At 40.3% G+C, this 10,203-nt stretch overlaps 1 long non-coding RNA gene across 1 annotated transcript; it reads right to left on the reverse strand.

Moving 5' to 3' along the window:
- Positions 1-7,028: 7,028 nt before the first annotated feature.
- On the reverse strand, positions 7,029-9,155 carry LOC132042432 (uncharacterized). Its single transcript, XR_009411480.1, has 3 exons — positions 9,007-9,155; positions 8,130-8,186; positions 7,029-7,357 (listed from the first exon to the last, which is right to left on the reverse strand). It is a non-coding gene; the product is annotated as an uncharacterized LOC132042432 (long non-coding RNA).
- Positions 9,156-10,203: the final 1,048 nt, after the last annotated feature.

Genomic DNA, 10,203 nt, shown 5'->3' on the forward strand with positions numbered 1-10,203 from the left:
CAGCGGGCACTAGCAGTGAGTACAGAGGGGGCCAGGGGCAGCAATATTTCAGATATTCAGGCCAGTTTTCATCCAGTGTTGAGGCCCAGCCTACAGGTTCAGTAGCAGGCTCTTCGTCATCCGTGCACCTCATAGGGCAGGCTTTCCAGGCTTCAGCGGGCTGTGGCAGAGGCAGAGGAGGAGCCTCTAGTTCGAGCGATCCCCAGAACCGTATCTATGCATTGACCGGACGACAGGAATCGGAGGCCTCTCCCGATATTGTAACAGGTATATTGACAGTATCTTCTTATGATGTTTATGCATTAATTGATCCGGACTCTACCTTGTCATATATTACTCCTTACATCGGCTGGTCGTATCGGGATAAAACCCGAGCCAATCAAACCTTTTGAAGTGTCCACTCCAGTTGGTGATCCAGTATTAGCCAGACAAGTGTATAGAGACTGCGTAATTGTAGCATGTGGTCGGCACACTGTAGCTGATTTAATTGAATTGGAAATCTTTGGATTTCGACGTCATTATAGGCATGGACTGGTTAGCTTCCTGCTATGCAAATGAAGATTGTAGGGCTAAGGTGGTCCGGTTCCAATTTTCGAGAAAACCAGTTTTAGAATGGAAGGGTAACAATGCATCTCCAAGAGGCAGGTTTATTTCCTACCTCAAGGCAAGGAAGATGATTGCCAAGGGCTATATTTATCATTTAGTTCGAGTTCATGACACGAAGGCAAAACCGTCGACTCTTCAATCTGTTTCGGTAGTAAACAAGTTTCCAGATGTATTTCTGAACGAGCTTCTGGGTCTTCCACCAGAACGAAAGATTGAATTCACTATCGATTTATTGCCGGATACTGAGCCAATATCTATCCCTCCCTACAGAATGGCTCTTGAAGAATATAAATAATTAAAAGCATAGCTGCAAGATTTACTCGAGAAGGGATTTATTAGGCCCAGTTCATCGCCATAGGGAGCACCTGTTCATAAGTAAGAAAGATGGATCTCTGCGAATGTGTATCGATTATAGGCAGTTGAATAGAGTGACAATAAAGAATAAATATCCACTTTCGAGGATCGACGATTTATTCGATCAATTGCAAGAAGCCAAGTGGTTTTTCAAGATAGATCTGAGGACAGGATACCATCAAGTGAGAGTTAAAGAGGAAGATATTCCGAAGACAACTTTTATAACTAGATATGGTCATTATGAATTTCGGGTGATGTCGTTTGGCTTGACCAACGCTCCAGCAGTGTTCATAAACCTGATGAATGATGTGTTAAGGCCATTCTTGGATTTATTTATAATTGTATTCATCGATGATATCTTGGTATACTCAAAATCAGAGGAAGAGCATGCGGAATATTTGCGTACGATCATTGGAATTATTCGAGCTCGCAAGTTATATGCTAAATTTTCCTAATGTGAATTCTGGCTGAACTCTGTAACTTTTCTGGGCCACATCATCTCAGCCGATGGTATTCGGGTTGACACCCAAAAGATCGAGGTTGTGAAAACTTGGCCAAGGCCTACAATGCCTACAGAAGTCCATAGGTTTCTGGGATTGGCAAGGTATTACAGGAGATTTGTGGAAGGGTTTTCTTCTATTTCAGCACCGTTGACGAAGCTAACATAAGAAAGCTGCTAAATTTCGGTGGACAGATGCTTGTGAGCGGAGCTTTCAGGAGCTGAAAGATAGGTTGACTTCAACCCCAGTCCTAACGCTTCCAGAAGGATCAGAAGGTTATGTGGTGTATTGTGATGCCTCTGGTGTCTGATTAGGCTGTGTATTGATGCAGCACGGCAAGGTCATTGCCTATGCTTCTAGGCAGCTGCGAAAACATGAGAAGAATTATTCGACTCACGATCTTGAATTAGCTGCGGTCATTCACGCTCTAAAGATATGAAGGCACTATTTGTACGATGTCCATGTGGACATCTACAAAGATCACAAAAGTCTTCAATATATTTTCAAGCAAAAGGAATTGAATTTGTGTCAAAGGCGATGGTTAGAGCTATTGAAGGATTATGACATAAATATTCTATACGATCCTGGTAAGGCAAATATGGTGGACGATGCTCTCAGCCGTAAGTCCTTGGGTAGTCGAGGTGATGTTCCGTCAGAAAGGAAGGAATTAGCTCGTGAGCTTTACTAACTAGCTAGCCTAGGAGTTCGCTTAATGGATTTGGGCAGCACAAGAGTTAGTGTGCTTAACCCAGTTGCTTCGTCCCTAGATACAGAAGTGAAAAGGCATCAATACGAGGATTCCAAATTGAGGTATTATAGAGATGCACGTTCCCAAAAAGGGAAGTCACAATTTGAGATCTCTGCAGATGGGATTCTCAGGTACCGAAACAGGTTATGTGTTCCAAATATTGCGGGACTGCATCGTCAGATTATGGAAGAAGCTCATTGCTCCCGTTATTCCGTTCATCCGAGAGCGACAAAGATGTACCATGATCTCAAACTAATGTATTAGTGGGAAGGAATGAAGAAAGATATAGTTGAGTTTGTGACTCAATGTCCAAACTGTCAACAGGTAAAAATTAAGCACCAGAAACCAGCAGGGCTTTTGCAAGAAATAGAAATTCCAATCTGGAAGGGGGAGGTGATCAATATGGATTTTATTTTTGGACTACTTTGTTCTCGTCATAAACACGACTCCATTTGGGTGATCGTTGATAGGCTCACAAAATCAGCACATTTTCTACCGGTCAGATCTACATATTCATCAGAGGACTATGCTAGATTATATCTCAAAGAGATAGTGCAGCTTCATGGCATTCCTATATCTATTATTACTGACAGAAGAGCACAATTCACAGCTTTCTGGAAATCCTTTCAAGAAGGATTGGGCACTCAAGTGAAATTTAGCACTGCATTCCACCCACAGATCGATGGACAAGCTGAACGCACTATTCAAACCTTAGAAGACATGTTGCGGGCATGTGCATTGGACTTCGGTGGTAATTGGGAGGATCACTTTCCACTTATTGAATTTTCATATAACAATAGTTATCATACCAGTATCGAGATGGCACCTTATGAAGCATTATATGGGAGGAAGTGTAGGTCGTCTATCAGATGGTTCGAAGTAGGATAAACACAATTAATAGGTCCAAAATTGATCCAACAAGCGGCCGAGAAGATTAAGCTTATCCGGGACCGGTTGGTGATAGTTCAAAGCCGTCAAAAGTCTTATGCGAACAATCGCCGTAGGGATTTGGAATTTGTGTCAATGACTGGGTATTTTTAAAAGTATCTCCAATGAAGGGGATAATGAGATTTGGCAAGAAAGGTAAGCTCAGTCCTCGATACATTGGGCCTACAAGATCGTATGCAGAGTGGGCCAAGTAGCTTATGAGTTGGACTTACCCACAGAGACGAACTCAGTCCATCCAGTCTTTTATGTTTCGCTGCTCCGTAAGTGGGTTGGGGACCCCACAAAAATTATCCCGATAGATGATGTGCAAGTGACAGAAAAGTTAACATATGAATAAGTACCTATTGCCATCTTAGATAGGAAAGTACGAAGACTTCGAAATAAGGAAGTAGCCTCAGTCAAGGTCTTATGGCGAAACAACAAACGGGAAGAAATGACTTGGGAAGCAGAAGAGAAAATGAAATCCATGTACCCGCATTTATTCCAACCCCCAGGAGAGATTCAAGATGAAACCCCAACAATATAAGGTATGTACGTTTACTTTTTCATGCTTTTGGGTCGTGTGTGGCCATAGATATGTTGCTATTATGTTGTGGCCCTGTGAGGCAGTGATATTATGGGTTGTTGTGATAGGATGGTAGTGCCATATTACAGGGGAAACTCTGGCAAAATTTTGGTAGAATTCCCAAGAATTTAACATTCGGGGACGAATGTTCTTAAGGGGGGAGGAGGGGGGGGAGAATGTTACACCTCTCATTTTCATACGTTGAGTTCCGCCGAATGCTAATTGTCCTAGCCTTGGGAAGTAGGATAATTTTTTCGAGATCAAGGGGATAGAAATGTCCATCTTAGGTATATAATGGAGAAAAACCATGTTTAGTAAGCCTCGGGAAGGTTTAAGACTCGTCGGATCATCGGAGTTAAGTTTCGGAAAGAGTTTGGCAAAATATCACATTATGGCGCACTTTGCGGCGCAACATGCGACCAGCAAACACGACTTGCGGCCACCGCAGTTGTACAGAAAAGTGTGCTAGTGAAATTTTGTGATTCTGCAAGGTTTGCGACACAACATGCGTTTAGCAAAGCATGCTTTGCTTCTAGCAAAGTGTGCCACATGTTGTGTCGGTCCAGAATTTTTTGGACCATTTTAAATAGACCAAACTCAACCCAAAACTCATATTTTCACCATTTTTGGTCAAGAAACATCTAGAATATTCTCTCCACTCTTCATCCACAAGAAAATCAAAGTAAAGCCAAGATCAACCACTTCAAATCCATGAAAACAAGTGTGTGAAACTTAGTAAAAGTTCATCTATCTCAAGAAAACCCAAAGGAAGTGAAGTAAGGTTTTGGTGCTAGAAGAGTATTTCTATTCAAGGCTTGTTTCTACACTATATAAGGGAAGTTTCATGGTATTTTCATGATGTTTGAAGTATTGATAAGTTGAAACACTTGGATTGTAGAAGAGCATAGAAAATGGGTCATAAAGGAGTGAATAGTGTCATTGTTGAACAATAGTTGGATTGAATTACGAATATTGATATGTTGAGATTGTAAGCATGTTATGAATGACCTATACAACATGGAATGAGTATTGTATATGAGAAAATGCGATAATGAGCTATAACCATAATTGTGGAGAAATTGAAAGGAAATGGTGAATTGTGGCAAATGTAAATAAATGATTATTGTTGGTTGCAATATTGTGAATGTTGATATGAACATTTGGGAGCTGATATAGAACCTGGGAAAAGTAGTATAAACAAAGAAAATGCTGACCAATTTTCTTTAGCTTTAGTAAGCACGTTTAAGTAATCGATTTTCTAATGTTCATACGACTTCTCTTGAAGGTAGAAACGTGAGCATCAAAGGAGAATAAGAAAGCGATAGATTAGTTAAACGAAAAAGGTATGTAAGGCTATTCCCTTTCCTTCAAAGGCATGACTCTTGTTTCATAATTTCTTGCCTATACTTCCATGACCTTCTTACATCCCTAAAGATCAAGTTTGAAGAGCTTTGAGAACTTCTTACGTTCCATAACGATAAATACGACAATGATGAATTCATGATGCCGATATTTCTATGATAATAATTTCATCGATACTATTTGTTCTTGTTGCCTCACCTCAAAATGTTAGTTCTTTCAAGGTGAGACTTACGGTGAGGACGACGCCATAATGTAATCGGAGGTTCACGACCTTACATTACTCTGATAAGGTGCACTTTTGTTTGGGCTCTCTTTCATGCTATGTATATTATATGTGTATATGATATGTATATGTATATAGGGGACATGGGGAAAGGTGAGGCGCTATAGACACATAGCCACCTGATCAGTTGGTATCTTATGATCTTATCCCGGACGCGGGATGCCCGGATGCAGGATATATGGGTAATGGATCGGGCCGTTCGTTCCGCGAAAAATTATTGATATGATGATATATCGATCGGGCTGCACGTTCCGCAGCAATACATGATATGGTAACATTTTTATGAGCTTGCATGCATGACTCCGCCTTAAGGGGCAAGCAGTCACCGATTATTTTCTCACCTTTATTTTATCTTCCTGTTCCCTTGTTATGTTATGATGCATGCCTTACATACTCAGTACATAACTCGTACTGACGTCCCTTTTCTTCTTGGACGATGTGTTCATGCCCACAGGTACATAGGGAGACGACCTAGCTTCCTAGGAGCCATACCAGCTTGCACGGGAGCACTTTCATACTCCGGAGGTGCAGTTCTAATATATTACTTTGTGTACATACTTGGATATGGCGGGGTCCTGTCCCGTACTCATGACTTCAGTGTCTTAGCTAGAGGCTCGTAGATACTCATGTGTGGGTAGTGGATGTTGTGTAACCCTTATTGTACATTCTGTATATTATTCTTTTACCGCCGCGAGGGCTTATGTATATGTATATATGTGTGTACATGTTTTATGGAGTTTATATGCGTATAGGTTAAGACGGAGTAGTACGATGCGTGGTGCTCGGTAGTCAACTCCGGGTGCCCGTCACGTCATGGCCCACTAGGCGGGTTGTGACACCCTCCTCATGAGCTAACTTTTAGGGTTGAATTAGACCCAAGATTTATTTCTTTTCAAGGTATCAGAGCTTTCGTTCTAGCCTAAGTTATTTTGTACCCTGAACCCTGTTCCACATTCTTTATTGGCCAATTCATCTTCCTCCACTCTCTCCCTTTCACATGTATCTCTTCATCAGTTTAGAGTTTTATATCCCATAAAAATGAAATCGTCAAGCTATCTTGTTTGGAGAACTCAAATAAGGCAATTGATGCATGCCCTAAATATTGATGACATTATTGTGAAGGAATTGTCATCTAAGGTTGTAGTAAATAAAAATGATGGTGAAGAAACGACCAACCTTAAATTTACAGAATGGAGGAAAAAAAACGTCTTAGTGAGAAGTTGGCTAACTGGAACCATGACTGAAGAGTCAATGTGTTATATCCCGTATTTTACACATTTAGATATTTCAAGGTGGTCGTGGTAGGTTAAGGAAAGACTATGTTCCAACATTATTTTAATATACAAGTTGTTTATTAGTATGGAGATATTGAGAAAGGTTAAGGGTAAAAAGGGAAATACACAAAATGGCTCATGGTAATATTGTGGAAGGCTAGGGGAAAAATGAAAATTTCACAAAATATTCAAGAGGGTTCTTGAAGGGGCCATGTTGGCCGTGTGACATATAAGCATATGTCCACAATTTTTATTTAATGGGGAAAATTATAAAGATATATGGACCAAAGCTTGCTTAAGAAGACAATTAGTCTTCTTTGATTATTTTTGTCACGACCCGACTAGGAGCCGCAACGGACACCCGGGGCTAACCACCGAGCACCGCTCATTATACTGCTCACTATACTCATTATACTCTTCTTTATCGAATTCATATACAATTCATGCTAGAAATCGTACTTTTATAAACATAAGCCCTTAGGCTATCAAAATAGTAGTATGCATATACGTAAAAACTGTGAGACCATACTACCCACACTGCGCACCTATGAGCCTCTACTAAAGTACTATACATATAGGCGGAACAAAACTCTGTCATGCCCAAAATATACATAGATATGCACAACAGAATAACCATAAGCACCTCCGAACAATGGAGTGCTCTCAAATCAGCCGCTAACTCCTATGCACCTGGATCAAGATCGTCTCCCTGTCTACCTATGGGCATGAACACAACATCCAAGAAAACAGACGTCAGTACGAATATTTTACTGAGTATGAGAGGCATAATCAATAATAATACATCAATGAAATAAGGAGGCATCAATAAAATAATGTATAATCTGTAACTAACTGTGAATCATAGAGGCATACTGCATGCTGACTTACTTCCATACTCATCATCACTTGTATGCATAACACATTTGTATATAAACTACCCGACCATATAGGTACGGTGTGATAATCAATAACATTAGCCCGCGTCTAGGCCTCCCGCGTCCGGGGTATCATCTCATGCCGCCCACTAGTGGTGTCTGCCCATGCCGTCTGGCCATGGAGTAAAAGCTGCCCGCCTTCGCGGTGACTGCCCGGCCAACTAGGCGCAGTGTAACATAATCATAACATGCTTATCATAATACACGTATAATAACTCAAGAATAGCTGTACTTTATCGGGGTGACCTGAGGTAGTGAACCCCCGAATCCATTATGGAACATTTTTAAGTATCCTGCCTCATCTTGAAGGAAATAGTATATAATGTGAGTGGTTACAATAAATGACACCATTAACGTCATACGAACATCATATCATAAATTCTAAAATCGTTATACTAAACTCTTCATCATCATTATTGAACTTATACTGTGTCTCATGTGGTTATCCATGAACATGATTATTAATTTTCCGGAATGTAGGAAATTCATGAAAAGGGAGGAAAAGTCACGCTATAAGATTCATGCCATAGAAAGAAAGGACTAGCCTCACATACCTTTGTCGTTTAGCTATGTTATCGTTCACTTGCTCTCCCTCAATGTCACGTCGTTACCTTCACGGGAGAATTCGTATTAACATTAGTTAATCGATTATAAGAACGCGTCGTAAATTCTAGAGAAAATTGGATAGCATTTTCCCTGTAAACTTAACAATCCTCGAAATTCCAACTTAGCCAAACGTCAATCAAAATACCAACAACAACAATACCAACAATTTCATATCAAACTAGAATTAAATTCATTCTTAAATTACTCCCAAAACAGCCCAATATACATTCGGATGCCAATGCTTGTATATACTTCTTTCTTTCCATATATCCATAATATAACAGCAACAACTACAGCCAATCCCCCGATATTCCAGCCCACAAAACAGTCCATAACGACCATAAAACATTCCCCAAAATATCATCGCAAAACAGCCACAAATATTACACCAAACAGCTCCAAAATATAGTTACAAAACAGCCACGAAAATTACATAAAATAGCCCCAAAATATTGTCACAAAACAGTCATGAAAATTACATAAAACAGCCCTAAAATATTGTCACAAAACAGCCACAAAAATTACATAAAACAGCCCCAAATATCGGCACAAAATAGCCCGGTATACGCTTTGTATACAATATCTTTATACACTTTATTCCCCCAATTCAAGAACAACAACTTATCAACAACATCGACAACAATATCAACAATTATTATACATCATAACTCAGCTAATTCCATCCATTTAATACACCTAAAACAGCCCCTTAATCCATAAATCCCAACAAAATAACAAACGAGTTTATAATGCTATTTTCTTCGTTCTAATCCGTTAAAACTCTAAATAAACTTGTTAACCATGAAAAATAGACCTTAATATTACCTTAAGTATGCAGCAACTACTTCCACCCTCTCCTTCTTGGCTGATCTTTAGCTCAAATTGAAGGCAACGCGACGTACAACACTTTTCTCTTCATGAGCTTCGCGATTCGGGGCTTAGATTGTGGTCAAAATTTGGTTTGTTTCTCTACCTCTGTCACACCCCGACCTTACTAGGGTGTGATGGGTACCCGACCCAACATCCGGAGCCGAGCGAACCCACAGAATCTTAATGTGCACATAATTTTTTTTTTTTTATAAAGTAGAAATGCAAAATACGACTCTCAGAAATATTTCTTTTCGTTGCTTTCAAATTAAACAAATCTGTGATCACACGAACTTTATAACATAATACAGACGACACATCGACTGATAGAGCCGCTTACGGACTGACTTCCAATACCCACGACGCTGTCTGCAAAGTCTCTAACATCAAACAGAAACCATCACATATGTATGCTGACTCGGCAGCGCTCCAGGAGGAAGCGGAGCTCGCCAATCCCGCTGGAACATCTTCTATAATAACGTCAGCTCATCTGGGAGTACCTGCGCAGCATGAAACGTAGCCCCCGAAGACAGGGGGTCAGTACGGAATATGTACTGAGTATGTAAGGCATAAAGTACAGAAAACAGAACCATAACTGAAACAGACAGACCCAACCGGAAAACATATTTGTTCAGACTACCAGACGCTTATTTTCCAGACACAAATCATACATACCCACCTCAAATATCAGAAAGAGTACATAAAGTAAACGAACCGTCCAGAATACCAAAAATCCTTACTTTCCAATCACAGATCACATGTCCGAAGAGGTGCAAAAAATACAGAATGCATCGGGGGTCTCACACGTCAGACAGAGCACAGAACGTACGGAATACTCAAATATCGTCATATGTCAGATGGAATACAGAACATATCGTATGCTTCGCTGAGGTCACAAATCCGACAGTTTACAGAACGTGCAAAATGTTCAGATGATGTCATATATCGGGCGGGATACCGAATGTACAGAATACTCTGACGATGTCATATATCGGACGGAATACAGAATGTACAGAGTACTCAGATGATGACATATATCAGACGGAATACAGAACGTACAGAATGCTCAGATGATGTCATATATCACATATGCATATAACAGAACCCGGCCCTGTGATAAGGGACGCGGTAAGCAAAATCATATAACATATATGC

This window comes from Lycium ferocissimum, unplaced genomic scaffold (genome assembly GCF_029784015.1).
Source record: "Lycium ferocissimum isolate CSIRO_LF1 unplaced genomic scaffold, AGI_CSIRO_Lferr_CH_V1 ctg1534, whole genome shotgun sequence".
Classification (NCBI taxonomy): Eukaryota; Viridiplantae; Streptophyta; class Magnoliopsida; order Solanales; family Solanaceae; genus Lycium; species Lycium ferocissimum.